Below are 8,478 nucleotides of genomic sequence, written 5' to 3'. Positions count from 1 at the left end.
CGCACGACGGACAAAAGGCGATCACAAAAGCTCACCATGAGCAAAACGTTGAAATTTGGGATCAGTCAACATATTTTCCTGTAGAACAAAAGTTCATAATATTGACCCCTATTTTGGGAAAATAATTTGAAAATTCCCAAATATCAAGCAAATAGTATTATGTATACTTATATTCTTGAAAAAGGGAATATATTATATGATTATTGTTCTGTACCGTATCTGTTCAGCTACTTCGGTACTATCATATATCAGATGCGTATGGTGACGTTCCACTTAACAATTGCGTATCACTCTGTGGTTTTAAGTAGTGCTATTTTCTAAAGTGTTCATTCTCTCTTCTGGTTCAAAGAATATTTAGCGATGCCTTCTTTGGTTATATTCAATAGCCTATCTGTGTCTGCAACATTTTAAAGAATTGCTTTGGAGACGACGTTGAAAGAGTAACGTGTGGGCGCGTTTTTTACAATGTTCAGGGAGAAAGATCATAACTTCAATAGTCTCAACACAGTTCATATACCTAATACTTAACATTTCATTAACACACTCAGATAATAAATATATATATACACAAATAAGTTAATGAATGACTCACTCAAACGTCTTGTAACATTACATGTCTACGCTCAACTCTCCTCTCTCACAGATTCTTCCTATTCCTGGCTTGTATTCAAATCTGCATAGTCTCCCATATTTGAAGTTGTAATACTGTGGATTGACACTGACATTTAATAAATATGTACTACGGCAACTGTTAAAATATCATCCAAACAGACTATGCTGGGCAACAGAATAGACCAGTCTTCCCTAATTTATAATACGGAACGATGACAACATGGTATGCTGTTCTGCTGAATGTCGTCCAACATGCCCGATGGCGTCAAAGAAAGCATTCTCAATTAAGGTTGTACAACTGTAATCATTTCCTGCGTTTTTATTGTAAGATCGGTTGACGTCGGCTAATGGGTACTAGGATGTTTCGCCCCCAAGACGTCTCCGCCCTCGTCGTTTCGCACCTGGACGTTTCGCCCCCAATTAGCGGAGTGTTCAAATGTAGAATGTTTTGTCACATATCATCATTGTGTAGTTTGTTCATTGATAGTATTTTAATAAAATGTGTAACCGTTTAATTGGTGATAATTATATAATCATCAAAGAAAGTATCTTGAATCAATAATGTAAGTATATCACGCATAAATCCGACAAAGGGTAGGTGATAAAAACAATGAGTCACAATAAGTATATATATTAATGTAAAATGCATGCAGTCAAACAAGATTAATTGAGAGTTCGATGAGGATTTTTTTTTATTGACTTGATAATTCCACCAACTCTCAATGATATTTACATGCTGTTTTTTTTATGAAAACATTACAATTTCGAGTTTTAGTCTTCTGTGTTTTTAAGCGATATATATTTTTTAATAATAGTTGTTATAGTATATACCGCAATGCATTATATTTGAAAATGTTTAAGTCTGGTATACAAGGAAAATTGCTTAGAATAGTTAAGGATATGAATGCAAATGTTAAGTCACGTGTTGAATCATGTTCTTCTTATTCAGATTATTTTAGTTATGCGGTTGGACTGAGGCCAGGGGAGGTAATGTCGCCAATTTTGTTTTCTTTATTTGTTGAGGATTTTGAACTTAGCCTACAAGACAACATTAACTCTGGTTTGAATATAGATGATATTGTGTTGATGTTACTATTATTTGCTGATGACATGGCTATTTTAGGCAAGTCGCCGGCTGAAGTCCAGTCACATTTAGACAACTTATATGTATATTGCAATTCTTGGGGGCTAAATGTTAACACTGAAAAAACGAAGATTATGGTATTTCGGAAGAGGGGAGGGTTAAAAGATAACGAAAAATGGACATACAATGGTAATGAAATTGAAGTGGTAGATAACTTTAACTACTTAGGAACGGTTTTGAATTACACAGGAAATTTTAAATTAAACCAGGAACATTTGGTTGGTAAGGCCCTTAAGGCAATGAATGCATTATTGTTTAAATGCAATGATTATGACATAAAGCCGAAAATATTTTGTCAGTTGTTTGACTCTTTTGTTGGCTCCATATTAAGTTATGCTTCAGAAGTATGGGGATTCACAAAGTCAGATGACATTGAACGCATACATTTAAAATTTTGTAAACGATTGTTACAGGTTAAAATAAATACATGTAATGTAGCTGTTTATGGAGAATTAGGGAGATATCCATTGTATGTAAACAGGTTCGTTAAAATTATCAAATACTGGTTTAAAATTATTTACAATGAAAATATCATAATGCAAACTGTTTACAAACAAGCTATAAATGATTGTAATAAAGGTTATACAAATTGGGTCTCAAATGTCAAGAACATGTTAAATAATTTTGGATCTGGTTATGTATTTGAAAATCCAAACGTTGTTAACGTTAATAGTTTTATTAGCGAGTTCAAATGTAGACTTGTTGATAATTTTAAACAGGAGTGGTATGGTAAAATGAATAACAGTTCTGTATTAGATATGTATAAAGTCTTTAAAACCTCATTTGAATATGAAGAATATTTGGACTTACTTCCAAGACGTTTGCGCCTATTTTTTGTTAGATTAAGAGTGTCTGCACACCCGTTGCGAATTCAAACCGGCAGATACGCTCAGAATAACATACCACGAAATGAACGTTATTGTTTATGTTGTAATGAATCTGATTTAGAAGATGAATACCATTTTATATGTATATGCCGCTGCTTCGCTGATTTAAGAAAAAGATATATAAGCCGTATATTTTATATCAACCCATCTGTGTATAAATTCCACAGTTTATTAGTTTCATGTGACAAAACAGTTATTTCTAATGTATGTAAATATATCAAAGAAGCTTTTGTTTTAAGAAATACCTTGCTTAATAATGTTGTTTAATAAATTTCAGTACCGCCTTGACAGAACCTTAGTGTTCTTTCGATTGATTGTGTTTATTTGTATTTGTATTCTTACATGACTATTTCTATGTTATGTAATGTTATGTTGTTACACCTATTTACGTGACAGAAAGTATGTGTATATATATGTATGAAGACGATGTACTTTTGTATAAGTCTGAATAAACTGTCTGTCTGTCTGTCTGTCTGTTATACGGATCTCTCGAGTTTGGGGTTTTCCTATATTTGAGCACGCGCGGTAGGTACACACAAAAGTTGACTAGCATATTTTCAAACAGAGAGTGAATCAATAATTTCCCTTACCTCTCAATAGTAAACACCACCCTTTTTCTGCTCAAACGTTCGTTATAGTTGATAAAAATACCAAGATTTAATCATTTCCCTCGATCGTAGTTCTAGAACTAATATATCGTTCCATATCAGTTGGATATTTATATGTCTATTGATATAGCTCTATTTTGATGATATTTTTTACCCATACATTACTTTTATTTGCTATATCTATAAAAGCAATCATGCCGAAAAAAACAAGAACATGAATAATGTTTTTCAGAAGAAATAATGCATATACATCTAAAAAGTCATATTATGAATGTCTAATATATTAAGTGTATTGACAAATATATGATTTTAATATGATTTAAATATGTTAATTTTCAAATACACATTTCTTTGTCAACAAAACTTTTGCGCAAAAACGAATAGATTATTGACTTATATGAAATTTGGCAGGTGTCTCAACCGATGCATTATAAATCATTTTGATATAAAACTGTTCAAGCATACAAAAACGCAAATGAAACTGTGTGTACGAAGCATATTACAACCGTTTCTTTCATAGTTCTGTGTTCCTTATTATTGAGAAATAGCATATTATTAATTATTAAAATGAAAGGACAAATAAACTTTTTTTATTATGTACTTGATTTACTTATAAAACGATATACATTTACTTATTATAAAAAAAAGATATTATATAATCCAGCGATACATTGTATGGATAATCTGATAAACAAAAATGCCGTCATTGCACATGTATTTCTCTTAAGGAATACAAAGCCGCTGTGAAGTCAGGATGCTAGCTTGACTTCGTATCCAGTCCTTGTTCAAAAGAACAGACATGTAAAACAGAGGCCACCGATGTTGATGCGGACTTCAGACTTTTCTTCATGTTGCTTGTACGCTGTTGTGCTTTCATTGTCGTTTACTACTGAATGATCGTATGTGTTCATCACGTTGTTTTACACTGTTATTTTACGTTATTTTATGTCAAATAAATGAATAAATAGATCAGAAAATTATTTCTTATTTTTTTTTTTTTTACTACTCTAGACTATATGTTTAATTATTGACATGATAAATATCCTCTTATTCAAATCAAAATTGGGGGCGAAACGACGAGGACGGAAACGTCTTGGGGGCGCAATAACTAAGATGCGAAAATACTTGGGCGCGAAACTTCTGGAATTCGGCTTATGTCGGTAAATATCGTAACTGAAGTCGTCAGATGTCCGTTTTGTTCGGTTTATTATTAACAAATTATAAATCTTAAATAAAAACATGTTTTATATATTTCAATAATAGATTGTATCGATGATATGCATACTACAATATATTACGACGTCAAAATAGATTTTTCTTTAAAAAAAATGTGTAAAAAAATAAAGCTGAATTAATATATTTTCGCGACAACATAAAAAACAACAATCGTGAGTCGTAACCAAAAAGACGGTAAACGAGTAAAAAAGAAGTAGCAAAAAAAGAAAAAAAAAATGTACGTATAGTGCAGTAACATTGACTGCCAGTTGGTTAACACTGCAGCGTATGGTAAACTCCACACAGTCAAAGACAATGAGAAAAATGGACCTGGAAAAGTGGAATACCTGCTTTGTTTACTTCTTCTTGTATGCTCTGAGCTTTTATGAGTACATACGTACAGCTCAGCGACCTGGAGGGTCAATATAGCTGGGAGGGGTGCTGGAGGTTTCGGTAAATGACAAGTTCGGTAAATTGATTTATATAGTAAATGCCGTGGAGGGTTCGGTAAATTGGTTTTTATAGAGGTTGTATACCTACAACGAGGTGTTGATGACACCTATTATTGGCTTACAATAACATCAGGGGCATTTATTTGCAAACTGTGGATTAATTTTGAGTTGAGTAATTAATGCTATGCCTTCGGTAAAGAATTAAAGGGAATGAATGAGCTACCTCTGAAAAACGAATTATGTTAGGAAATTGTAGGTAGGTAAATTTACGATTTATATAACGCAAAACTGTTTTTTTAATAATTGGTGCCAAATAACTGATATAATTTTTTTGCCTGAACAAATCCGTTGAATAAACAAATAAAAACTGATTTACTTTGTTATCCGTTTTATTTTCCATATATTATACATAAGCAACAAGTAAAACATGGATAATATATATATATATATATATATATATATATATATATATATATATATATATATATATATATATATATATATATATATATATATATATATATATATATATATATTAATAAGATAATATATTAATAAGATAAATTTTCGACACAGTATAATATTAATACGACACATCAGTATCATTCAGAGTTTCCGCATGCCGATTTAATTTAATTTCATTTCTAATAGACATGAGATACATTTATGACACAGTACAATTTAATGTGACATTTCAACAATATCAGTCATTCACATTGTTCAAAACTCGTCGTCGTCGAGCATGTGGTGGACCGCCGTGGATGGTCCCAGGGCATTGATATGGCTGATGATCCTCAGTAGATCATTGGTTGTCAGCTTCTCCTCTTCGTAATCATCCCATGCTTGATGTAGTCTGCCGTGTATCGCAACATATTTCTTCCGTCTGATCTTCGTTACTTGTCGTGTATGTAAAAACTCGGCCACCAGTGTTCAAGCATGTTCGCGATCTAAACATGCATATCTATATTTTTTTTAAATAATACCTTATGTGCTGACCTGATTGTAGGAAAAAGAAGCGAGAAATTTATTTATATAAGAAACAAACATATTTGATATTTATATTTTAAACCACCGAAAATTTCTTATTATATAAACATGAGGTAGTTTGCCAACATAATGAATATGTTGCCCAGCTCTTGCCACGTGGAGGCCACCTCTTGTAAGAGCCACATTATTGGGTTTTTTTATCTGATAAGCTTTTATTAAGGTTTTTCCAACTAATTGTTTAAAAACATATATAAAAAACAAAACAATCATGACCTAAAGATAAACTTTAAATATACAATATACCTCCCTTGATTAGAATATTAATAGGTTGCAAGCCTGGATAATTAATATTAACACTTTGCCAACAATTTTAAATTGATAAAATCAACTCCGTACATTTAAACAGATAATTTAATTAGTGTCAAACAACTCAATTAATGTACACGCTTATCGAATATATTATTCCAATATATTATGTTAAGTTAAGTTGCATTCTAAATGTGATATTGTATGTCAATATTTTAATAGATTGCAATGTCAACTATGTTTCCAGTTAAAGGAAGGGAACTCCCGCAGGTTACTCATATGCATCGGTGGAAGTCCAGTCTGGTAGTCAGTTCGCAACATACGTCCACCAACTGATCCAATAAGTAAAGAGGCTTTACAAGTTACAGACATGTAAATGACTGATGACTGATGGGACAATGACAGACATCGGATTAGTTGTGCAGCCATGCAGTGTCGGGACAATGACATTCGTTGGATAAGTTGTGCAGCCAGTGTCAATATGAGTGGCTGTCGAAAGAATTATACATTGTCTTGAAAAGTTTCGAAATGTGTGCTTAGTTGTTCATAAAGGTCGTCGTTTTGATTTAACAATTTTGTTTCAATCTTGGTAAATGCAAGTGCAATTGATATTTTGTATAACTGCGCTTTTATCGATTCTCTATCAAAATTCAGAAAATTATACCCAAAGCAGTCATTGAAGCAAGTTGATTTAGTTTTACAATTGCTTAGTGAAACATACAATGCACACGATGCTATGGCAGATGTGGCAGCACTTAGAAAGTTGCTCCAATTTGTGAATTTGTCTTTAAAGATCTAATGACCCCCAGCTTTTCCCCATTGGCTGTGTCAAAAAATTGCTTTCAACTGTTCTAAAGACCAGAACTGTCCAACATTGAGCCCACTCATTTCATGAAGTGTAATGAAAAGGCCTACGCCGCTGAAAATATTGCTGGGTCAAGGCTTAAACTTGTGTATTTGACAATGCTTAATAACAGGGGTGAGAGGATGCAATACGTGATATTTTCATTTTAACAAATGCTGAAGGCTTGCCTAGAGTCACTTATTCTTAGAAGTATTTCATGAAGTTGTTCTAAAAATATGTAATGCTGAAGGCTTGCCTAGAGTCACTTATTCTAACAAGTATTACATGAAGTTATTCTAAAAATATGTAAGTACTTAAACGAATGATTTGAATGAAAATTTCAATTACATGTTTTATTTCAATACCTTCAGTATTTTCTTAGTAATTACAGAAGTCGGATTGTGTGCATTTCTTTATTTATTTTTAAGTTACAGTGATTTCAACTAAAGTAAGAAATATGGTTCTGCATAATTTCCATAATTCCCTTTATAAGTGCACAAAATTTCATCAAAGCACCTACTTATAGTAGGAGCCATTTTGCGTGATTTTTTGTTTCTATTTTTAGTAACAGTGACCTGATCAATCACTTAAGGGGAAAAATGAAGGGTTGCACTTAATCCCTACGTTGCCTTTTATATGCATGCCAAGTTTCACCAAATTTGCTTGAGTATTTGTAACTAACTGCAGGATATAGTGTAGGAAGCCCTGTCCATGTCAAAGGAACTTATAAGTATAAGCTTATTTAGTTTCATTAAGAAACTTTGCATGAATATTTTTGTTTGTACATTGTTATTCAATGAATACAAGCTTGTTAGGTAAGTGGTCATTGGAATTTAAATCTAACAATGTTATAGATCTCCTTAACAGAGAAAATACTAAGTATACAACTTTTAACTTTTTTTTTCACTTTTCAGACCTACTAATGCCTCCACCCCCACCCCCACCTCACCAACGCCATCCCTACATTGGCAGATTTAGTATAACTGCATAATGTATTGAATATATGTATAAAGAGAGTAAGAACATTGAAGGTGTTAACTAAATTGGTAAATGACTCTGTTTATTTTGCATATTTTGACAATTTGCCATTATGTGGTTTTGAATTTCTTGAAAAATAGTTCGTATAGTCCTATTAGATTTTAGTGAATTGTTCAAAATATACACGGGCAAATTGCTTTTTTTACTTTGATTTAAGCTGATCACATGTCTCTGCTTAAATATAAATGCTCAAATTCCAAAGAAATAACATACAACTTATAAAAAAAAAAGAAAATTGTGTATGGGTGATTTTTGCATACACGGGTTGAGCTTGTAGTTTTGAAGGACCTTACATAATAAATAAGATTGTTTTCATTATTTTTATCACTCAATTGTCTTGTATTATATTATTTTATCATCTACAATCATATCCTGTACTAAATAT

The sequence above is a fragment of the Dreissena polymorpha genome, chromosome 10, assembly GCF_020536995.1.
Source record: "Dreissena polymorpha isolate Duluth1 chromosome 10, UMN_Dpol_1.0, whole genome shotgun sequence".
NCBI classification, from domain to species: Eukaryota; Metazoa; Mollusca; class Bivalvia; order Myida; family Dreissenidae; genus Dreissena; species Dreissena polymorpha.
This window is presented reverse-complemented; position numbering follows the sequence as displayed.